General features: G+C 44.1%; 10 non-coding genes across 10 annotated transcripts; 5 read left to right on the forward strand and 5 right to left on the reverse strand.

Annotated features, from left to right (window-relative positions):
• The first annotated feature begins 2,149 nt into the window (after positions 1–2,149).
• LOC140317186 (U5 spliceosomal RNA) lies at positions 2,150–2,263 on the forward strand. Its single transcript, XR_011917521.1, has one exon. It is a non-coding gene; the product is annotated as a U5 spliceosomal RNA (small nuclear RNA).
• A 316-nt stretch (positions 2,264–2,579) lies between these two features.
• On the forward strand, positions 2,580–2,770 carry LOC140317396 (U2 spliceosomal RNA). Its single transcript, XR_011917714.1, has one exon. It is a non-coding gene; the product is annotated as a U2 spliceosomal RNA (small nuclear RNA).
• A 2,635-nt stretch (positions 2,771–5,405) lies between these two features.
• LOC140317031 (U2 spliceosomal RNA) lies at positions 5,406–5,596 on the reverse strand. Its single transcript, XR_011917383.1, has one exon. It is a non-coding gene; the product is annotated as a U2 spliceosomal RNA (small nuclear RNA).
• Positions 5,597–5,912: 316 nt separating this feature from the next.
• LOC140317433 (U5 spliceosomal RNA) lies at positions 5,913–6,026 on the reverse strand. Its single transcript, XR_011917748.1, has one exon. It is a non-coding gene; the product is annotated as a U5 spliceosomal RNA (small nuclear RNA).
• Positions 6,027–11,790: 5,764 nt separating this feature from the next.
• LOC140317434 (U5 spliceosomal RNA) lies at positions 11,791–11,904 on the forward strand. Its single transcript, XR_011917749.1, has one exon. It is a non-coding gene; the product is annotated as a U5 spliceosomal RNA (small nuclear RNA).
• A 316-nt stretch (positions 11,905–12,220) lies between these two features.
• LOC140317032 (U2 spliceosomal RNA) lies at positions 12,221–12,411 on the forward strand. The gene has a single exon (XR_011917384.1). It is a non-coding gene; the product is annotated as a U2 spliceosomal RNA (small nuclear RNA).
• Positions 12,412–17,279: 4,868 nt separating this feature from the next.
• LOC140317290 (U5 spliceosomal RNA) lies at positions 17,280–17,394 on the forward strand. The gene has a single exon (XR_011917617.1). It is a non-coding gene; the product is annotated as a U5 spliceosomal RNA (small nuclear RNA).
• A 2,146-nt stretch (positions 17,395–19,540) lies between these two features.
• Positions 19,541–19,654, reverse strand: LOC140317187 (U5 spliceosomal RNA). The gene has a single exon (XR_011917522.1). It is a non-coding gene; the product is annotated as a U5 spliceosomal RNA (small nuclear RNA).
• A 2,275-nt stretch (positions 19,655–21,929) lies between these two features.
• Positions 21,930–22,113, reverse strand: LOC140317096 (U2 spliceosomal RNA). Its single transcript, XR_011917443.1, has one exon. It is a non-coding gene; the product is annotated as a U2 spliceosomal RNA (small nuclear RNA).
• A 308-nt stretch (positions 22,114–22,421) lies between these two features.
• LOC140317343 (U5 spliceosomal RNA) lies at positions 22,422–22,535 on the reverse strand. The gene has a single exon (XR_011917666.1). It is a non-coding gene; the product is annotated as a U5 spliceosomal RNA (small nuclear RNA).
• Positions 22,536–24,008: the final 1,473 nt, after the last annotated feature.

The following is a 24,008-nucleotide window of genomic DNA, read 5'->3' on the forward strand; positions in this document are numbered from 1 at the left end:
GCGAGCCGAGTGTGGGCTAACCGGGAGAATTGCTTGAAAGAAACGCGACACCGAATGAGTGGTCAGAACAAAGCCTCAATACGGTGTTCCCGTGGTGTTTGTGGCTGCCTTGTCTTTTGCACAGAGTAAAAGACAAGGCAGCCATCGAATAGGGCCCGATTGTTCCTACTTGGTCAGCCGAGGAGCAAGGGGGGGGAGCAAGCGTCTCAACCAAGCAAATCCCACCAAGTAGGAACAATCGGGCCCTATTCGATTGCTGCAACACCTGAAAGAGATATTGATGCGAGACCCGATCAAAAGCTTTTTCAAAGTCTAAATTTAAGATGACAAGCCGGGTGTTTCTGTCTCTAGCGTAATCAATGATGTCTCGAATCAGTACGAGGCTGTCGGTGAGTTGTCTCTCTGAGATGGCACAAGCCTGGTCTGGGTGAATTACCTCCTCTAAAACAGAGGACATCCGTGTCGTTAAAACCTTGCTAAAAAGTTTACAGTCAAAGTTTAAAAGTGTGATGGGCCTCCAATTCTTTAGGTCAGTCTTATCATTTTTATCAAAAGTGAAGAAATAAATGAATGCCTATCAACAAATGTTGGATCTAAACTCTAGTGCTTCCTCTAAAATAATTTCCTTTCTCAATTTAGAAATGTGTGTGTGTAAGTCACAACACCCGTGACACCAAAACGGCTTTCTTTTCTCTACACTCTGCACTGTGAGCACACACACCAAATCAGAAAGGCTTTTTTCTCTCTTTTCTACATTATGGACTGTGGGGACACAAAACCGCTCTCTCTTTTTTTTTTTATCGTGTGCCAGGGCGTTGTCTCACGTATTAGATTGTGCTTAAGATACGAATGGGTTTTATCAGTCACATCAGAATCCATACATACTGATCCTCCCGTAATAAAATGGTCGGATCTTATCAAACACACTTTGTTTCTTGTGACAATCAAGTCAGCGAAACAGCGTATACACGTCAAGACACTGAATCAAGTTTGCCACAAGAACTCATAAGTTTGGCAGTATTGCTCTGCCGTCAGCAATCATACATCAATTTTATTTTCGTGAGACATGTGCAGGCACCTGTTCATCTACTGTTCTATCACTATGAATTAGTTTATCTATTATCAATAAGGATACTTCTACAACTACTCTATCAAAGTATGTCCGGACTTCTTACGTTGTCAGTTGCTATATATGAATAAGTGGGTAGCTACTGAGAAGCATTAAGCATGTCACACAGCCCAAACATATAACATTTCAGGACACACCACACAGTTAACAACCACAGTGAAGCGTGTCAAAGCCCAAACATGTAATATTCAACAGGACACTTACACAACACATTCAAATCAAACAGTCAGACAACATACAAGAACATATACCCCAGTCGGCATTGCTCCCTGCCTATTTTCCTACAGCTCACCATGTGTGCGCACACCTTTATTCACAAACTCTTCAACTTATACTCTTTTACCGAAGCTGCTACAGCTCGATTGGCCGAATACCGAATAATCCTAATTCGGTGAATTTGACATCTGCCTTACATGTAACAGATTAGCGGTTTAGCAGTTTTAATTTAGTTTGAGTGAAGGAATTCATTTTATAGCAAAATCCGAAATCGTGAAGAACTCATGAAAGTAAGCTTATTCTCGGATTCCTGAAACTTTAGATTTGCTATTTCTTTTACTGCAAAGTACAACGTTGGTTTTTTTGTTTAAATCTTTCAAGACATGGTAAATATGAAGGACAAAGCAGTTTTAACATAGTTTGAGTGAAGGAATTCATTTTATTGATAAAATCCCAAAAGTCTGCTGAGAAAAGAGAGTGAATGCGAAGTAGACTTTAACACGGCTCTGGGAGCGAGCCGAGTGCGGGCTAACCGGGAGAATTGCTTGAAAGAAACGCGACACCGAATGAGCGGTCAGAACAAAGCCTCAATACGGTTTTCCCGTGGTGTTTTTGTTGCTGCCTTGTCTTTTGCACAGAGTAAAAGACAAGGCAGCCATCGAATAGGGCCCGATTGTTCCTACTTGGTCAGCCGAGGAGCAAGGGGGGGGGGGGGAGCAAGCGTCTCAACCAAGCAAAGCTCACCATGGGGAAGGTGGCTATGCCAACTAGCCTGATGCCCTGCTCCCGCAGTGACGGATAATCGTACTCTGGTTTCTCTTCATAACGTACAAGTCTTTCGCCTTTTACTAAAGACTTCTGTGGAGAGCAGCACTAATGAGTTGTTTCTATTTTTGGCAGTCTTTACCTTTGCGGGTGAAGCCCTTTCTGTCTGTGCAAAAGAAATCTTGTTACTGTGCAGAGTGACTTCTCTGAGTAGAGTCGCCTTACTTGTTGCGACTGTGCCGATGTTCGAAGCTGGAGTGCAAAGTTGTTGCTTGAATGGTGCTTGCTGGAGCGTGCGGGAGTGCAAAGTTATACCATTTAAAAGGGCTGAAGAGTGCTCAGTGCAGCAGGTGGGCGGAGGTGCAAAGTGACACTCTGGCCACCTATGGCCATAAAAAGAACAGGGGTGTTAGCGGACAAGTGCGCATTGTGCCAGGAAGGGCCCTCGGACGTGAACCAGTGGACAGTTGTCGCTTCTCGGCCTTTTGGCTAAGATCAAGTGTAGTATCTGTTCTTATCAGTTTAATATCTGATATGTCCTCTATACGAGGACTACATATTAAATGGATTTTTAGCAATAGGAGTTGAAAAAGTAGCTTGCTCCGTTCACTCCAAGCATTGACCCCGTACTGCAGTGCCGCTGGGAACGGTGCGCTCTTCTCTACTCTTGTGAAAAAGCAAACAGCGGTGCAGGATGCAAGTTTCAGGGAGCCCAAGATGAAACTTTCTTTTAGTCTGCTGAGAAAAGAGAGTGAATGCGAAGTAGACTTTAACACGGCTCTGGGAGCGAGTCGAGTGCGTTCTAACCGGGAGAATTGCTTGAAAGAAACGCCATACCAAATGAGCGGTCAGAACAAAGCCTCAATACGGTGTTCCCGTTGTGTTTTTGTTGCTGCCGCTGTTTGCTTTTTCACAAGAGCGCACCTGTTGAGGGGGGGCCTGGGGGGGCCTGGGTGATGGTGGGTCTCAGGCCCGGGCTGCTGCGACTGGTGTGACCGGGTGGTTTGTTTGTTTGTTTTTTGTTGTTGTTTGTTTGTTTTTTGTAGAGGTCCTCCGGAGTGGGGTTGGGTTGAGTGGGGTGGGGCGGGATGGGTACCTTCTGGGGGTACAGTAGCTCCCAGAATATGGTCGCTGCAGGCCCCGAGCCTGGTGGACGTCAGGCCCTCCTGTCCTGTGTTGGCTCCCTTTTAAAAAGTACAGAACTTAGAACAGGTCTAGTCCCTGGCTTTCGGCAGAACTGTCTTCTTTACTTTTTTTTTTTTTCCCCTTATCGTGTTCAGCATTATGGCAGCAGAATTGTAGTCTGAATACCTTTGATGCCAAACAGATTTGCTTTGCCAAGGGAAGTTTTATAAATGTAAAGCTCCCCTTGATGCCCATTTATTTATTTCTGTTTACAATATATGACATGTAATAGAACTGAACCGGACCGGGGGACAAGGAAAGAAGAAGAGGAAAGAAGAGAAAAACAGAACATACATCGCATACAACACAGCTGTGGATATAGATGACCTGAGACGACATGATAATACATCAACTGCTTAGCGACCATGCTACTGGACTAATGAATGTGGTTGTGTGTGTGTGAGAACATGCAACACCCATGGCACAGGACCTACATGATAACCGTGCTTAGTTATGAGTGTATAAGCGTACAGGGCCACAATCCACAGCCCCCCCAAGCAATCAGAAGCAGGCAGAGAGGGCCACAAGACCCAGGCCACCAGCAGCCCCCACAGAGCACAGAACCCAGGAAGCCCACCGCAGGGGCAACCACGCATCCACCCAGAAGACTGCAGAGGAAGCCCCCGGAAAGAGCCCCCATAAGCATAGGGCAGAGGCCCTCCGGGAGCCAGGGGCAATAGCCCACCGACGTCGCCAGGCCCCAGCCGCCCAGACATGGGCCATGCACTGGATCCGGGCCCCAGGAGCCCGAGCGCCCCCAAACCCCCCGACAGAGGCCCCACCCAATACCCAGGAGGGCCAAGCGCCCCAGACAGCCACACAGTGGGTCAGCGCCTGCCCCAGCACCCCTGGCCAAGTGCCCTGGGAGTCAAGACGTGCCCACAGGTGGGTGAAGTCGCGAGCAGCGGAGAGAGGCCACGCCGCCCCCCCCCATCGGGAGAAGCACAGGCAGGCCAGGCGACAGCAAGTCCAAGATCCAGGCCCAATCATTACCACACACACTTTCATGTCCCATACATCCACACGTCCTCCCTCCCTCGACTCCGCTGGGGTGTAGTGCAGCGGGCACACCAGGGGGCCAGCAGCCCCCCAGCCACCACAGACCCCAAACCAGCAGAACAATTAATTAATCCTCCTGGCCCCTCCCGCCCCGAGCAGCAACCAGGAAGCAGGGGTGTGCGAAGAAGACCCCTCCCCTCACCCTTCTGGCTCTTCAATATTTTCTAATAGTGAGCAATTAAAATTGAGGGGCAGCCAAACTTGTAGAACTGGGAGCGTGGCCCTCTGGGCAGCCTACATACCCAAAGAGCCCCGCCCACCAGATGCCACTCAGTGTAACCACCCCCCAAGACCTAATGTGTGTGTGTGAGTGTGTTTGATAAGTAGTAATGTCTAAGGTGTAATTAAAACAGGGGTGGGAACTGCAGAGTGCAACTACTGCAGAGTCCACTACACCCCACCGAACACACACGCCCCCAAAACCCTTCATGTGTGAGTGTGTGCTGTGTACAGGAGCCAGAAGGGAGAATGGGGATATACACTGGGGGCAGCCAGGGACTGGCTGCAATAGGCATCCCCGCTACCAGGGAGCCAACACAGGACAGGAGGGCCTGATGTCCACCAGGCTCGGGGCCTGCAGCGACCATATTCTGGGAGCTACTGTACCCCCAGAAGGTACCCATCCCGCCCCACCCCACTCAACCCAACCCCACTCCGGAGGACCTCTACAAAAAACAAACAAACAACAACAAAAAACAAACAAACAAACCACCCGGTCACACCAGTCGCAGCAGCCCGGGCCTGAGACCCACCATCACCCAGGCCCCCCAAGAGCCCCCCTCAACAGGTGCGCTCTTGTGAAAAAGCAAACAGCGGCAGCAACAAAAACACAACGGGAACACCGTATTGAGGCTTTGTTCTGACCGCTCATTTGGTATGGCGTTTCTTTCAAGCAATTCTCCCGGTTAGCCGACACTCGGCTCGCTCCCATAGCCGGGTTAAAGTCTACATCGCATTCACTCTCTTTTCTCAGCAGACTAAAAGAAAGTTTCATCTTGGGCTCCCTGAAACTTGCATCCTGCACCGCTGTTTGCTTTTTCACAAGAGTAGAGAAGAGCGCACCGTTCCCAGCGGCACTGCAGTACGGGGTCAATGCTTGGAGTGAACGGAGCAAGCTACTTTTTCAACTCCTATTGCTAAAAATCCATTTAATATGTAGTCCTCGTATAGAGGACATATCAGATATTAAACTGATAAGAACAGATACTACACTTGATCTTAGCCAAAAGGTCGAGAAGCGACAACTGTCCACTGGTTCACGTCCGAGGGCCCTTCCTGGCACAATGCGCACTTGTCCGCTAACACCCCTGTTCTTTTTATGGCCATAGGTGGCCAGAGTGTCACTTTGCACCTCCGCCCACCCGCTGCACTGAGCACTCTTCAGCCCTTTTAAATGGTATAACTTTGCACTCCCGCACGCTCCAGCAAGCACCATTCAAGCAACAACTTTGCACTCCAGCTTCGAACATCGGCACAGTCGCAACAAGTAAGGCGACTCTACTCAGAGAAGTCACTCTGCACAGTAACAAGATTTCTTTTGCACAGACAGAAAGGGCTTCACCCGCAAAGGTAAAGCCTGCCAAAAATAGAAACAACTCATTAGTGCTGCTCTCCACAGAAGTCTTTAGCAAAAGGTGAAAGACTTGTACGTTATGAAGAGAAACCAGAGTACTATTATCCGTCACTGCGGGAGCAGGGCATCAGGCTAGTTGGCATAGCCACCTTCCCCATGGTGAGCTTTGCTTGGTTGAAACGCTTGCCCCCCACCCCCCCCCCCCCCCCCCCTTGCTCCTCGGCTGACCAAGTAGGAACAATCGGGCCCTATTCGATGGCTGCCTTGTCTTTTACTCTGTGCAAAAGACAAGGCAGCAACAAAAACACCACGGGAAAACCGTATTGAGGCTTTGTTCTGACCGCTCATTCGGTGTCGCGTTTCTTTCAAGCAATTCTCCCGGTTAGCCCGCACTCGGCTCGCTCCCAGAGCCGTGTTAAAGTCTACTTTGCATTCACTCTCTTTTCTCAGCAGACTCTTGGGATTTTATCAATAAAATGAATTCCTTCACTCAAACTATGTTAAAACTGCTTTGTCCTTCATATTTACCATGTCTTGAAAGATTTAAACAAAAAAACCAACGTTGTACTTTGCAGTAAAAGAAATAGCAAATCTAAAGTTTCAGGAATCCGAGAATAAGCTTACTTTCATGAGTTCTTCACGATTTCGGATTTTGCTATAAAATGAATTCCTTCACTCAAACTAAATTAAAACTGCTAAACCGCTAATCTGTTACATGTAAGGCAGATGTCAAATTCACCGAATTAGGATTATTCGGTATTCGGCCAATCGAGCTGTAGCAGCTTCGGTAAAAGAGTATAAGTTGAAGAGTTTGTGAATAAAGGTGTGCGCACACATAGTGAGCTGTAGGAAAATAGGCAGGGAGCAATGCCGACTGGGGTATATGTTCTTGTATGTTGTCTGACTGTTTGATTTGAATGTGTTGTGTAAGTGTCCTGTTGAATGTTACATGTTTGGGCTTTGACACTTCACGGTGGTTGTTAACTGTGTGGTGTGTCCTGAAATGTTATATGTTTGGGCTGTGTGACATGCTTAATGCTTGTCAGTAGCTACCCACTTATTCATATATAGCAACTGACAACATAAGAAGTCGGGACATACTTTGATAGTAGTTGTAGAAGTATCCTTATTGATAATAGATAAACTAATTCATAGTGATAGAACAGTAGATGAACAGGTGCCTGAACATGTCTCACGAAAATAAAATGGGTGTATGATTGCTGACGGCAGAGCAATACTGCCAAACTTATGAGTTCTTGTGGCAAACTTGATTCAGTGTCTTGACGTGTATACGCTGTTTCGCTGACTTGATTGTCACAAGAAACAAAGTGTGTTTGATAAGATCCGACCATTTTATTACGGGAGGATCAGTATGTATGGATTCTGATGTGACTGATAAACCCATTCGTATCGTAAGCATAATCTAATACGTGAGACAACGCCCTGGCACACAATAAAAAAAAAAAAGAGAGAGCGGTTTTGTGTCCCCACAGTCCATAATGTAGAAAAGAGAGAAAAAAGCCTTTCTGATTTGGTGTGTGTTCTCACAGTGCAGAGTGTAGAGAAAAGAGAGAAAAAGAAAGCCGTTTTGGTGTCACGGGTGTTGTAACTTACACACACACATTTCTGAATTGAGAAAGGAAATTATTTTAGAGGAAGCACTAGAGTTTAGATCCCACATTTGTTGATAGGCATTCATTTATTTCTTCACTTCTGATGAAGTTTCAACAATAAACAACAAACTTTGTATTATGAGAAAGAACCAGACTCATTCTTCAGGAATCCGAAAATAAGCTCTATTTTACGAGTTATGCACGAATTCGGATTCTCCTATAAAACCTTAACTCTAACCAAGTTAAGACTGCTTTGTCCTTCATATTTATTCATGTCTAATCAAGTTTCAACGATAAACAACGTTGTACTTTGTACTTCTTCAGCAATAAGCATCTCTCGACATATGACGAAATACAGATTTTGCTATAAAATTAATTCCTTCTATCAGCCTGACTCAAAACTGTTTGTCCTCCTTATTTATCCACTTCAAATCAAGTTTCAACAATTAAAAAAATGTTGTAGTTTGAGAAAAAACAACTTAATCTTAAGCAATCAGTAGGGTAAGAAAGGGTAAGAAAAGGTGCAAATGCCAACCATACATCACTAAAAGGTGGAGCGGAAGTATTCGGCTGCAAGTAGGTGCGAATGCCTGACAATGTATGATCAAAAGAGGGAGCGGAGGTTTTCGGCTGCAAGGTCTGAATGTCCAACCATAATTTGTAAAAACCGGGGAAGAAAAGGCTCGAAAGCCCGACTATACACCATCAAAAGCGGGAGCGGAGGTGTTCGGCTGCAAGTAGGTGTGAATGTTCGACCATAATTTGTAAAAAGCGGGTAAGAAAAGGTTCGAATGCCCGACTATATATTAACCAAAGCAGGAGGAGAGGTCTTCGGATAAGAGTGGGTGAGAATTTACAACCATAATCTATAAAATGCGGTGAAAAAAAAGGTGTGAATACCCCATAGAACACTAAAAGGTAGAGCGGAAGTGTTCGGCTGCAAGAAGGTGTGAATGTCTGACCATAGTTTGTAAAAAGCGGGTAAGAAAAGGTTCGAATGCCCGAACATACACCATCAAAGGAGGGAGCGGAGGTGTTCCGCTGTAAGAAGGTGTGAATGTCCAACCATAGTTGGCAAAAAGCAGGTAAGAAAAGGTTAAAATACCCGAATGTACACAATCAATAGCGGGAGCAGAGTTGTTCCGCTACTAAAAGGTGTGAAAGTCCGACCATGGTTTGTAAAAAGCGGGTAAGAAAAGGTGCGAATGCCCGACAATGTATGATTAAAAGAGGGAGCGGAGGTTTTCGGCTGAAACAAGGTCTGAATGTCCATCCATATTTTGTAAAAATCTGGGAAGAAAAGGCTCGAAAGCCCGACTATACACCATCAACAGCTGGAGCGGAGGTGTTCAGCTGCAAGAAGGTCTGAATGTCCATCAATAATTGCTAGAAAACATGGAAGAGAATTTTCGAATATCAAACCGCACATGATCATAAGCGGGAGAGGAGGTGTTCAAATGCAAGAAGGTGTGAATGTCCACCCATAATTACTGCAAAATGGGTAAGAAAAGGTACGAATGCCCAACCATACATGATCCTAACAGGGAGCGGAGGTGTTTGGCTGCGACAAGGTGTGTTTGTCCACCCATAATTAATGAAAAGCGGGCAACAAGTAGGTTTGAATACCCATCATCAAAAGCAGGAGTGGATGTGTTCGGCTACAAGAAGGTTTGAATGTCTGACCATAGTTTGTAAAAAGCGGGTAAGAAAAGGTTCGAATGCCCGAACATACACCATCAAAGGAGGGAGCGGAGGTGTTCCGCTGTAAGAAGGTGGGAATGTCTAACAGTAATTGGCAAAAAGCGGGTAAGAAAAGGTTAAAATACCCTATTGTACACAATCAATAGCGGGAGCAGAGTTGTTCCGCTACTAAAAGGTGTCAAAGTCCAACCATGAATTGAAAAAGCAGGTAAGAAAAGGTGCGAATGCCCGACAATGTATGATCAAAAGAGGGAGCGGAGGTTTTCAGCTGAAAGAAGGTCTGAATGTCCATCCATAATTTGTAAAAATCGGGGAAGAAAAGGCTCGAAAGCCCGACTATACACCATCAACAGCTGGAGCGGAGGTGTTCAGCTGCAAGAAGGTCTGAATGTCCATCAATAATTGCTAGAAAACATGGAAGAGAATTTTCGAATATCAAACCGCACATGATCATAAGCGGGAGAGGAGGTGTTAAAATGCAAAAAGGTGTGAATGTCCACCCATAATTACTGCAAAATGGGTAAGAAAAGGTACGAATGCCCAACCATACATCATCAAAAGCAGGAGTGGATGTGTTCGGCTACAAGAAGGTTTTAATGTCCGACCATAGTTTGTAAAAAGCGGGTAAGAAAAGGTTCGAATGCCCGAACATACACCATCAAAAGAGGGAGCGGAGGTGTTCCACTGTAAGAAGGTATGAATGTCTGACCATAGTTGGTAAAAAGCGGGTAAGAAAAGGTGAAAATACCCAACTGTACACAATCAATAGCGGGAGCGGAGTTGTTCGGCTACTAAAAGGTGTGAAAGTCCAACCCTGGTTTGTAAAAAGCGGGTAAGAGAAGGTGCGAATGCCCGACAATGTATGATCAAAAGAGGGAGCGGAGGTTTTCGGCTGCAAGAAGGTCTGAATGTCCAACAATAATTTTGTAAAAACCGGGGAAGAAAAGGCTCGAAAGCCCGACTATACATCATCAAAAGCGGGAGCGGAGGTGTTCAGCTGCAAGAAGGTCTGAATGTCCATCAATAATTGCTAGAAAACATGAAAGAAAATTTTCGAATATCAAAGCACACATCATCATAAGCGGGAGAGGAGGTGTTCAGCTGCAAGAAGGTGTGAATGTCCGACCATAGTTTGTAAAAAATGGGTAAGAAAAGGTGCGAATGCTCAACCATACATCATCAAAAGCAGGAGTGGATGTGTTCGGCTAAAAGAAGTTTTGAATGTCCGACCATAGTTCGTAAAATGCGGGTAAGAAAAGGTTCGAATGCCCGAACATACACCATCAAAAGAGGGAGCGGAGAAGGTAGTAAGTAGTGCAAGTAGGTGTGAATCTAAGATCATAATTTGTAAAAAGCGGGTAAGAAAAGGTAAGAATGCCCAACCATAAATTATCAAAAGCGGCAGCAGAGTTTCGGCTGGTATTTATCAATGTCTAGATAGATTTCAACAAAAAACAACGTTGTACTTTGCAGTAAAAGAAAGTGCAAATCAAAAGTTTTAGGAATCCGAGAATAAGCTTATTTTCATGAGTTCTGCACGATTTCGGATTTTATGTATAAAATGAATTTCTTCACGCAAACTAAGTTAACACTGCTTTGTCCTTCATATGTACCCATTTCTACATATATTTCAAGCATAAACTTCCTCATACTACCCTGAATGAGAAAGAGCCACACTTGTGATTAAGCCATACCTCCCTTTTGAGGAGTTCTGCATGATTTGGGATTTTATCTATAAAATTAATTCCTTCACTCAAACTATGTTAAAACGGCTTTTACCTTCATATTTATCAATGTCTCAATAGATTTAAACAAAAAAACAACGTTGTACTTTGCAATAAAAGAAAGAGCAAATCAAAAGTTTTAGGAATCCGAGAATAAGCTTATTTTCATGAGTTCTGCACGATTTCGGATTTTATGTATAAAATGAATTCATTCACTCAAACCAAGTAAAAACTGCTTTTTCCTTCATATTTATCAATGTCTAGATCGACTTCAACAAAGAACAACATTGTATTTTGCAGTAGAAGAAAGAGCAAAACTGAAGGATCAGGAATCCGAGAATAAGCTTCTTTTCATACGTTCTGCATGATTTGGGATTTTATGTTTAAATCTTTCAAGACATGGTAAATATGAAGGACAAAGCAGTTTTAACATAGTTTGAGTGAAGGAATTCATTTTATTGATAAAATCCCAAGAGTCTGCTGAGAAAAGAGAGTGAATGCAAAGTAGACTTTAACACGGCTCTGGGAGCGAGCCGAGTGCGGGCTAACCGGGAGAATTGCTTGAAAGAAACGCGACACCGAATGAGCGGTCAGAACAAAGCCTCAATACGGTTTTCCCGTGGTGTTTTTGTTGCTGCCTTGTCTTTTGCACAGAGTAAAAGACAAGGCAGCCATCGAATAGGGCCCGATTGTTCCTACTTGGTCAGCCGAGGAGCAAGGGGGGGGGGGGGGGGGGGGCAAGCGTTTCAACCAAGCAAAGCTCACCATGGGGAAGGTGGCTATGCCAACTAGCCTGATGCCCTGCTCCCGCAGTGACGGATAATAGTACTCTGGTTTCTCTTCATAACGTACAAGTCTTTCACCTTTTGCTAAAGACTTCTGTGGAGAGCAGCACTAATGAGTTGTTTCTATTTTTGGCAGGCTTTACCTTTGCGGGTGAAGCCCTTTCTGTCTGTGCAAAAGAAATCTTGTTACTGTGCAGAGTGACTTCTCTGAGTAGAGTCGCCTTACTTGTTGCGACTGTGCCGATGTTCGAAGCTGGAGTGCAAAGTTGTTGCTTGAATGGTGCTTGCTGGAGCGTGCGGGAGTGCAAAGTTATACCATTTAAAAGGGCTGAAGAGTGCTCAGTGCAGCGGGTGGGCGGAGGTGCAAAGTGACACTCTGGCCACCTATGGCCATAAAAAGAACAGGGGTGTTAGCGGACAAGTGCGCATTGTGCCAGGAAGGGCCCTCGGACGTGAACCAGTGGACAGTTGTCGCTTCTCGACCTTTTGGCTAAGATCAAGTGTAGTATCTGTTCTTATCAGTTTAATATCTGATATGTCCTCTATACGAGGACTACATATTAAATGGATTTTTAGCAATAGGAGTTGAAAAAGTAGCTTGCTCCGTTCACTCCAAGCATTGACCCCGTACTGCAGTGCCGCTGGGAACGGTGCGCTCTTCTCTACTCTTGTGAAAAAGCAAACAGCGGTGCAGGATGCAAGTTTCAGGGAGCCCAAGATGAAACTTTCTAGATAGATTTTTACAAACCATGGTCGGACTTTCACACCTTTTAGTAGCCGAACAACTCCGCTCCCGCTATTGATTGTGTACAGTCGGGAATTTTAACCTTTTCTTACCCGCTTTTTACCAACTATGGTCGGACATTCACACCTTCTTACAGCAGAACACCTCCGCTCCCTGTTTTGATTATGTATGGTTTGACATTCGCACCTTCTCTCACCCGCCTTTTACTATGGTCGGCCATTCACAGCTTCCTCTCCACCATACTTGTATGGTGGGATATTCATACCCACTTGCATCCGAAGACCTCCGCCCCCACTTTTGTTGATATTTAGTCGGTCATTCGCACCTTACCCGCTTTTGGCAAACTATGGCCTTCTTGCAGCCAAACACCTCTGATCTCGCTTTTGATGATGTAAGGTTGGGCATTCAGACCTTGCTTCACCTGCTTTTCACCAAATATAGTCGAACATTCACACCTTCTTGCAAACGAACACTTCCGCTCCACCTTTTAGTGTTCTATCACACCTTTTTTTCACCGCATTTTATACATTATGGTTGGAAATTTTCAACCACTCTCATCCGAAGACCTCTCCTCCCGCTTTTGTTAATATATTTGAACTTTAGTCGGACATTCAAACCTTCTTGCAGCTGAACCACCTCCGCTCCCTGTTTTGATCATATATGGTCTGGCAATACTACCTTTTCTTACCCGTTTGTGAGTAATTATGGCTGGACATTCACACCTACTTGCAGCCGAACACAACCTCTCTCGCTTTTGATGATGTATGGACCGGCATTCTTACCTTTTCTAACACATTTTTCAGCAATTATGGTCGGAGATTCACACCTACTCACAGCCGAACAACTCCGCTCCCGCATTTGATGGTGTATAGTCGGGCATTCTCACCCTTTCTCATCAGCTTTTTGCAAATTATGATCTGACATTCACACCTACTTGCAGTCGAACAGCTCTGCTCCCGCTTTTGATTATGTATGGTTGGATATTCGAACCTTTTCTTAACTGCTTTTTACAAACTTTGGTTGGACGTTCACACCTTCTTGTAGCCGAACACATGCACTCCTGCTTTTGATGATGTATGGTTGGGCATTCGCACCTTTTTTTTACCCATTTTTCAGGTATTATGGGTGGACATTCACACCTTCTTGCAGCTGAACACCTCCTCTCCCACTTATGATCTTGTGTGGTTTGATTTTTGAAAATTTTCTTTCATGTTTTCTAGCAATTATTGATGGACATTTAGACCTTCTTGCAGCTGAACACCACCTCTCCCGATTTTGATTATGTATGGACCGGCATTTTTACCTTTTCTAACACATTTTTCAGCAATTTTGGTTGGAGATTCACACCTACTCACAGCCGAACAACTCCGCTACCGCATTTGATGGTGTATAGTCGGGCATTCTCACCCTTTCTCATCAGCTTTTTGCAAATTATGATCTGACATTCACACCTACTTCCAGTCGAACAGCTCTGCTCCCGCTTTTGATTATGTTTGGTTAGATATTCGAACCTTTTCTTAACTGCTTTTTACAAACTTTGGTCGGACGTTCACAATATCTTGCAGCCGAACACCTCCGCTTCCGCTTTTGATGGTGTATATTCGGGCATACGAACCTTTTCTTACCCGCTTTTTACAAACCAAGGTCGGACTTTCACACCTTCTCTTAGCTGAACAACTCCGCTCCCTCTTTTGATTGTGTACAGTCGGGTAATTTAACCTTTTCTTACCCGCTTTTTACCATCTATGGTCGGACATTCACACCGTCTTACAGCGGAACACCTCCGCTCCCTCTTTTGATGATGTATGGTTAGGCATTCGCACCTTTTCTTACCCATTTTTCAGTAATTATGGGTAGACATTCACACCTTCTTGCAGCTGAACACCTCCGCTCCCACTTTTGATGGTGTATAGTCGGGCTTTCGAGCCTTTTCTTCCCCGGTTTTTACAAATTATGGTTGGACATTCAGACCTTCTTGCAGCCGAAAACCTCCACTCCCTCTTTTGATCATACATTGTCGGGCATTCGCACCTTTTCTTACCCGCTTTTTACAAACCATGGTCGGACTTTCACACCTTTTAGTAGCCGAACAACTCCGCTCCCACTATTGATTGTGTACTGTCGGGTATTTTAACCTTTTCTTACCCGCTTTTTACCAACTATGGTTGGACATTCACACCTTCTTACAGCAGAACACCTCCGCTCCCTTTTTTGATTATGTATGGTTTGACATTCGCACCTTCTCTCACCCGCCTTTTACTATGGTCGGCCATTCACAGCTTCCTCTCCACCATACTTGTATGGTGGGATATTCACACCCACTTGCATCCGAAGACCTCCGCCCCCACTTTTGTTGATATTTAGTCGGTCATTCGCAGCTTACCCGCTTTTGGCAAACTATGGCCTTCTTGCAGCCAAACACCTCTGATCTCGCTTTTGATGATGTAAGGTTGGGCATTCAGACCTTGCTTCACCTGCTTTTCACCAAATATAGTCGGACATTCACACCTTCTTGCAGCCGAACACTTTAGTGTTCTATGAGGCATTCACATATTTTTTTTCACCGTATTTTATAGATTATGGTTGGAAATTCTCACCCACTCTCATCCGAAGACCTCTCCTCCCGCTTTTGTTAATATATAGTCGGGCATTCGAACCTTTTCTTACCCGCTTTTTACAAATTATGGTCGAACATTCACACCTACTTGCAGCTGAATACTTCCGCTCCACCTTTTAGGTATGTATGGTTGGCATTTGCACCTCTTTTTATACTGATTGCTGAAGATTAAGTTGTTCTTTCTCAAACTACAAATTTTTTTTAATTGTTGAAACTTGATTTGAAGTGGATAAATAAGGAGGACAAACAGTTTTAAGTCAGGCTGATAGAAGGAATTAATTTTATAGCAAAATCTGTATTTCGTCATATGTCGAGAGATGCTTATTGCTGAAGAAGTTCTTTCTCATTCTACAAAGTACAACGTTGTTTATCGTTGAAACTTGATTAGACATGAATAAATATGAAGGACAAAGCAGTCTTAACTTGGTTTGAGTTAATGAATTCGTTTTATAGGAGAATCCGAATTCGTGCATAACTCATAAAATAGAGCTTATTTTCGGATTCCTGAAGAATGAGTCTGGTTCTTTCTCATAATACAAAGTTTGTTGTTTATTGTTGAAACTTCTTCAGAAGTGAAGAAATAAATGAATGCCTATCAACAAATGTGGGATCTAATCTCTAGTGCTTCCTCTAAAATAATTTCCTTTCTCAATTTAGAAATGTGTGTGTGTAAGTCACAACACCCGTGACACCAAAACGGCTTTCTTTTCTCTACACTCTGCACTATGAGCACACACACCAAATCAGAAAGGCTTTTTTCTCTCTTTTCTACATTATGGACTGTGGGGACACAAAACCGCTCTCTCTCTTTTTTTTTTTTTATCGTGTGCCAGGGCGTTGTCTCACGTATTAGATTATGCTTAAGATACGAATGGGTTTATCAGTCACATCAGAATCCATACATACTGATCCTCCCGTAATAAAATGGTCGGATCTTATCAAACACACTTTGTTTCTTGTGACAATCAAGTCAGCGAAACAGCGTATACACGTCAAGACACTGAATCAAGTTTGCCACAAGAACTCATAAGTTTGGCAGTATTGCTCTGCCGTCAGCAATCATACACCCATTTTATTTTCGTGAGACATGTGCAAGCACCTGTTCATCTACTGTTCTATCACTATGAATTAGTGATCTATTATCAATAAGGATACTTCTACAACTACTATCAAAGTATGTCCGGACTTCTTATGTTGTCAGTTGCTATATATGAATAAGTGGGTAGCTACTGACAAGCATTAAGCATGTCACACAGCCCAAACATATAACATTTCAGGACACACCACACAGTTAACAACCACAGTGAAGCGTGTCAAAGCCCAGACATGTAACATTCAACAGGACACTTACACAACACATTCAAATCAAACAGTCAGACAACATACAAGAACATATACCCCAGCCGGCATTGCTCCCTGCCTATTTTCGTACAGCACACTATGTGTGCGCACACCTTTATTCACAAACTCTTCAACTTATACTCTTTTACCGAAGCTGCTACAGCTCGATTGGCCGAATACCCTTTGATCCTATTTCGGTGAATTTGACATCTGCCTTACATATAACAGATTAGCGGTTTAGCAGTTTTAATTTAGTTTGAGTGAAGGAATTCATTTTATAGCAAAATCCGAAATCGTGAAGAACTCATGAAAGTAAGCTTATTCTCGGATTCCTGAAACTTTAGATTTGCTCTTTCTTTTACTGCAAAGTACAACGTTGTTTTTTTTTGTTTAAATCTTTCTAGACATGGTAAATATTAAGGACAAAGCAGTTTTCACATAGTTTGAGTGAAGGAATTCATTTTATAGATAAAATCCCAAGAGTCTGCTGAGAAAAGAGAGTGAATGCGAAGTAGACTTTAACACGGCTATGGGAGCGAGCCGAGTGTGGGCTAACCGGGAGAATTGCTTGAAAGAAACGCGACACCGAATGAGTGATCAGAACAAAGCCTCAATACGGGATTCTCGTGGTGTTTTTGTTGCTGCCTTGTCTTTTGCACAGAGTAAAAGACAAGGCAGCCATCGAATAGGGCCTGATTGTTCCTAGTTGGTCAGCCGAGGAGCAAGGGGGGGGGGGGAGCAAGCGTCTCAACCAAGCAAAGCTCACCATGGGGAAGGTGGCTATGCCAACTAGACTGTTGCCCTGCTCCCGCAGTGACGGATAATCGTACTCTGGTTTCTCTTCATAACGTACAAGTCTTTCGCCTTTTACTAAAGATTTCTGTGGAGAGCAGCACTAATGAGTTGTTTCTATTTTTGGCAGGCTTTACCTTTGCGGGTAAAGCCCTTTCTGTCTGTGCAAAAGAAATCTTGTTACTGTGCAGAGTGACTTCTCTGAGTAGAGTCGCCTTACTTGTTGCGACTGTGCCGATGTTCGAAGCTGGAGTGCAAAGTTGTTGCTTGAATGGTGCTTGCTGGAGCGTGCGGGAGTGCAAAGTTATACCATTTAAAAGGGCTGAAGAGTGCTCAGTGCAGCGGGTGGGCGACACTCTGGCCACCTTGAAAACCGAGGTTACATCCACTACCAGGGGCAGCCCAAGTTCTGCCGCAAGTGTGGTGAGCATGGGCACCTGGTTGAGGCTTGTACCAAGGTGTTATGTGGGAAGAGCTGAGAAATTGGGCAAACTTTTGGAGAGTGTCCAAATGGCAGGAAATGTAATCTCTGTGGAGAATTAAATCACCTCTTCAGAGATTGCCCTAAATCTTTTGCCAACAAATTAAAGACGGTAAAGCCACAGTCAAGCCAACAAAGAGAAGGACCAAAGGTGGCAGTTGGTGAACAAAGTGAAGAGGTTGACCCAATAAATTCAAACTTCCCGCCAAAAGCTTGGATTGGAAGTGAGGAGCAAAAAGGGGAGGGGCCTGTAGAGGCCTCACCACTCAGTGTTGAAGTCTGTGAGAATTCACAGGCAGAGGGTGGAGCTATGCTAAATGAGGAGGAAGAGCAGACAGGTGAGTCTAGTGAAGATACTCACCTCCCCGAAGGTCAACAGCCGAAGAGGACGGCATCTGAGCCTCTGATTCCCCAGTGGTATCAGAGAAGAGGGGAAGAGTTAGGTCCCTTTCAGACAGTTCTTCAGTGGAAGAACCTAGAGTCTTCCCCTCCGACTCACCAAATGAGGTCTTCTTTTTAACTTCAGCTCTGCAATCAACCCCCAGGGACTCAAAGTTAAATGCAATATCGATAAATGGGGCCACATTTCCTCCCATTGTCTATGGTTTTTTAAAAAAGGTAGTCCACATTCTTGTATTAAAAACACATCTGATTTTATGGAGTCTAAGAAGGATAAAATACTCTGGGCTCTTGTGTTTGATTTCACACTTCTCACATTTAGTGTTGAGAAGGTGAGAACCATTAAAAGCATAAAGGAAAGTAGGTATGTCATTTTCGTTTTTCTAAGTTATCAAAACAAATTACACACAGGTTATTTCTTGGGAAACTAGCTCTTCCTTCATTTCTTTAGGTGAAAAGTGAGTAGGGTGATCTATATTTCCTTTTCGGACTCTCGGTGTTGGCCTCTGACGCAATGTTGCATTTAACTTTGAGTCCCTGGGGGTTGATTGCAGAGCTGAAGTTAAAAAGGAGACCTCATTTGGTGAGTCGGAGGGGAAGACTCTAGGTTCTTCCACTGAAGAACTGTCTGAAAGGGACCTAACTCTTCCCCTCTTCTCTGATACCACTGGGGAATCAGAGGCTCAGATGCCGTCCTCTTCGGCTGTTGACCTTCGGGGAGGTGAGTATCTTCACTAGACTCACCTGTCTGCTCTTCCTCCTCATTTAGCGTAGCTCCACCCTCTGCCTGTGAATTCTCACAGACTTCAACACTGAGTGGTGAGGCCTCTACAGGCCCCTCCCCTTTTTGCTCCTCACTTCCAATCCAAGCTTTTGGCGGGAAGTTTGAATTTATTGGGTCAACCTCTTCACTTTGTTCACCAACTGCCACCTTTGGTCCTTCTCTTTGTTGGCTTGACTGTGGCTTTACCGTCTTTAATTTGTTGGCAAAAGATTTAGGGCAATCTCTGAAGAGGTGATTTAATTCTCCACAGAGATTACATTTCCTGCCATTTGGACACTCTCCAAAAGTTTGCCCAATTTCTCTGCTCTTCCCACATAACACCTTGGTACAAGCCTCAACCAGGTGCCCATGCTCACCACACTTGCGGCAGAACTTGGGCTGCCCCTGGTAGTGGATGTAACCTCGGTTTTCAAGGTGGCCAGAGTGTCGCCCACCCGCTGCACTGAGCACTCTTCAGCCCTTTTAAATGGTATAACTTTGCACTCCCGCACGCTCCAGCAAGCACCATTCAAGCAACAACTTTGCACTCCAGCTTCGAACATCGGCACAGTCGCAACAAGTAAGGCGACTCTACTCAGAGAAGTCACTCTGCACAGTAACAAGATTTCTTTTGCACAGACAGAAAGGGCTTCACCCGCAAAGGTAAAGACTGCCAAAAATAGAAACAACTCATTAGTGCTGCTCTCCACAGAAGTCTTTAGTAAAAGGCGAAAGACTTGTACGTTATGAAGAGAAACCAGAGTACGATTATCCGTCACTGCGGGAGCAGGGCAACAGGCTAGTTGGCATAGCCACCTTCCCCATGGTGAGCTTTGCTTGGTTGAGACGCTTGCTCCCCCCCCCCCCCTTGCTCCTCGGCTGACCAACTAGGAACAATCGGGCCCTATTCGATGGCTGCCTTGTCTTTTACTCTGTGCAAAAGACAAGGCAGCAACAAAAACACCACGAGAATCCCGTATTGAGGCTTTGTTCTGATCGCTCATTCGGTGTCGCGTTTTTTTCAAGCAATTCTCTCGGTTAGCCCACACTCGGCTCGCTCCCATAGCCGTGTTAAAGTCTACTTCGCATTCACTCTCTTTTCTCAGCAGACTTTTGGGATTTTATCAATAAAATGAATTCCTTCACTCAAACTATGTTAAAACTGCTTTGTCCTTCATATTTACCATGTCTTGAAAGATTTAAACAAAAAAACCAACGTTGTACTTTGCAGTAAAAGAAATAGCAAATCTAAAGTTTCAGGAATCCGAGAATAAGCTTACTTTCATGAGTTCTTCACGATTTCGGATTTTGCTATAAAATGAATTCCTTCACTCAAACTAAATTAAAACTGCTAAACCGCTAATCTGTTACATGTAAGGCAGATGTCAAATTCACCGAATTAGGATTATTCGGTATTCGGCCAATCGAGCTGTAGCAGCTTCGGTAAAAGAGTATAAGTTGAAGAGTTTGTGAATAAAGGTGTGCGCACACATGGTGAGCTGTAGGAAAATAGGCAGGGAGCAATGCCGACTGGGGTATATGTTCTTGTATGTTGTCTGACTGTTTGATTTGAATGTGTTGTGTAAGTGTCCTGTTGAATATTACATGTTTGGGCTTTGACACGCTTCACTGTGGTTGTTAACTGTGTGGTGTGTCCTGAAATGTTATATGTTTGGGCTGTGTGACATGCTTAATGCTTCTCAGTAGCTACCCACTTATTCATATATAGCAACTGACAACGTAAGAAGTCCGGACATACTTTGATAGAGTAGTTGTAGAAGTATCCTTATTGATAATAGATAAACTAATTCATAGTGATAGAACAGTAGATGAACAGGTGCCTGCACATGTCTCACGAAAATAAAATTGATGTATGATTGCTGACGGCAGAGCAATACTGCCAAACTTATGAGTTCTTGTGGCAAACTTGATTCAGTGTCTTGACGTGTATACGCTGTTTCGCTGACTTGATTGTCACAAGAAACAAAGTGTGTTTGATAAGATCCGACCATTTTATTACGGGAGGATCAGTATGTATGGATTCTGATGTGACTGATAAAACCCATTCGTATCTTAAGCACAATCTAATACGTGAGACAACGCCCTGGCACACGATAAAAAAAAAAAGAGAGAGCGGTTTTGTGTCCCCACAGTCCATAATGTAGAAAAGAGAGAAAAAAGCCTTTCTGATTTGGTGTGTGTGCTCACAGTGCAGAGTGTAGAGAAAAGAAAGCCGTTTTGGTGTCACGGGTGTTGTGACTTACACACACACATTTCTAAATTGAGAAAGGAAATTATTTTAGAGGAAGCACTAGAGTTTAGATCCAACATTTGTTGATAGGCATTCATTTATTTCTTCACTTTTGATAAAAATGATAAGACTGACCTAAAGAATTGGAGGCCCATCACACTTTTAAACTTTGACTGTAAACTTTTTAGCAAGGTTTTAACGACACGGATGTCCTCTGTTTTAGAGGAGGTAATTCACCCAGACCAGGCTTGTGCCATCTCAGAGAGACAACTCACCGACAGCCTCGTACTGATTCGAGACATCATTGATTACGCTAGAGACAGAAACACCCGGCTTGTCATCTTAAATTTAGACTTTGAAAAAGCTTTTGATCGGGTCTCGCATCAATATCTCTTTCAGGTGTTGCAGCAATCGAATAGGGCCCGATTGTTCCTACTTGGTGGGATTTGCTTGGTTGAGACGCTTGCTCCCCCCCCTTGCTCCTCGGCTGACCAAGTAGGAACAATCGGGCCCTATTCGATGGCTGCCTTGTCTTTTACTCTGTGCAAAAGACAAGGCAGCCACAAACACCACGGGAACACCGTATTGAGGCTTTGTTCTGACCACTCATTCGGTGTCGCGTTTCTTTCAAGCAATTCTCCCGGTTAGCCCACACTCGGCTCGCTTCCAGAGCTGTGTTAAAGTCTACTTCGCATTCACTCTCTTTTCTCAGCAGATTAAAAGAAAGTTTCATCTTGGGCTCCCTGAAACTTCCATCCTGCACCGCTGTTTGCTTTTTCACAAGAGCAGAGAAGAGCGCACCGTTCCCAGCGGCACTGCAGTACTGGGTCGATGCTTGGAGTGAACGGAGCAAGCTTCTTTTTCAACTCCTATTCTTAAAAATCCATTTAATATGTAGTCCTCGTATAGAGGACACATTAAACTGATAAGAACAGATACTACACTTGATCTTAGCCAAAAGGCCGAGAAGCGATAACTGTCCACTGTTTCAGGTCCGAGGGCCCTTGCTGGCACAATGCGCACTTGTAGCAGTGTTCTTTTTATGGCCATAGGTGGCCAGAGTGTCACGTTGCACCTCCGCCCACCCGCTGCACTGAGCACTCTTCAGCCCTTTTAAATGGTATAACTTTGCACTCCCGCATGCTCCAGCAAGCACCATTCAAGCAACAACTTTGCACTCCAGCTTCGAACATCGGCACAATCGCAACAAGTAAGGCGACTCTACTCAGAGAAGTCACTCTGCACAGTAACAAGATTTCTTTTGCACAGACAGAAAGGGCTTCACCCGCAAAGGTAAAGCCTGCCAAAAATAGAAACAACTCATTAGTGCTGCTCTCCACGAAAGTCTTTAGTAAAAGGCGAAAGACTTGTATGTTATGAAGAGAAACCAGAGTACGATTATCCGTCACTGCGGGAGCAGGGCATCAGGCTAGTTGCCATAGCCACCTTCCCCATGGTGAGCGTTGCTTGGTTGAAACGCTTGCCCCTGTGCAATCGACAAGGCAGCAACAAAAACACCACGGGAACACCGTATTGAGGCTTTGTTCTGACCGCTCATTCGGTGTCGCGTTTCTTTCAAGCAATTCTCCCGGTTAGCCCACACTCGGCTCGCTCCCAGAGCCGTGTTAAAGTCTACTTCGCATTCACTCTCTTTTCTCAGCAGACTCTTGGGATTTTATCTATAAAATGAATTCCTTCACTCAAACTATGTTAAAACTGCTTTGTCCTTCATATTTACCATGTCTAGAAAGATTTAAACAAAAAAAAAACAACGTTGTACTTTGCAGTAAAAGAAAGAGCAAATCTAAAGTTTCAGGAATCCGAGAATAAGCTTACTTTCATGAGTTCTTCACGATTTCGGATTTTGCTATAAAATGAATTCCTTCACTCAAACTAAATTAAAACTGCTAAACCGCTAATCTGTTACATGTAAGGCAGATGTCAAATTCACCGAAATAGGATCTAAGGGTATTCGGCCAATCGAGCTGTAGCAGCTTTGGTAAAAGAGTATAAGTTGAAGAGTTTGTGAATAAAGGTGTGCGCACACATAGTGAGCTGTAGGAAAATAGGCAGGGAGCAATGCCGGCTGGGGTATATGTTCTTGTATGTTGTCTGACTGTTTGATTAGAATGTCTTGTGTAAGTGTCCTGTTGAATGTTACATGTTTGGGCTTTGACACTTCACGGTGGTTGTTAACTGTGTGGTGTGTCCTGAAATGTTATATGTTTGGGCTGTGTGACATGCTTAATGCTTGTCAGTAGCTACCCACTTATTCATATATAGCAACTGACAACATAAGAAGTCTGGACATACTTTGATAGTAGTTGTAGAAGTATCCTTATTGATAATAGATAAACTAATTCATAGTGATAGAACAGTAGATGAACAGGTGCCTGCACATGTCTCACGAAAATAAAATGGGTGTATGATTGCTGACGGCAGAGCAATACTGCCAAACTTATGAGTTCTTGTGGCAAACTTGATTCAGTGTCTTGACGTGTATACGCTGTTTCGCTGACTTGATTGTCACAAGAAACAAAGTGTGTTTGATAAGATCCGACCATTTTATTACGGGAGGATCAGTATGTATGGATTCTGATGTGACTGATAAACCCATTCGTATCGTAAGCATAATCTAATACGTGAGACAACGCCCTGGCACACAATCAAAAAAAAAAAAGAGAGAGCGGTTTTGTGTCCCCACAGTCCATAATGTAGAAAAGAGAGAAAAAAGCCTTTCTGATTTGGTGTGTGTTCTCACAGTGCAGAGTGTAGAGAAAAGAGAGAAAAGAAAGCCGTTTTGGTGTCACGGGTGTTGTAACTTACACACACACATTTCTGAATTGAGAAATTTGAGAGGAAGCACTAG

Source organism: Leuresthes tenuis, unplaced genomic scaffold, assembly GCF_036924035.1.
Source record: "Leuresthes tenuis unplaced genomic scaffold, fLeuTen1.0.hap1 SCAF_10, whole genome shotgun sequence".
Classification (NCBI taxonomy): domain Eukaryota; kingdom Metazoa; phylum Chordata; class Actinopteri; order Atheriniformes; family Atherinopsidae; genus Leuresthes; species Leuresthes tenuis.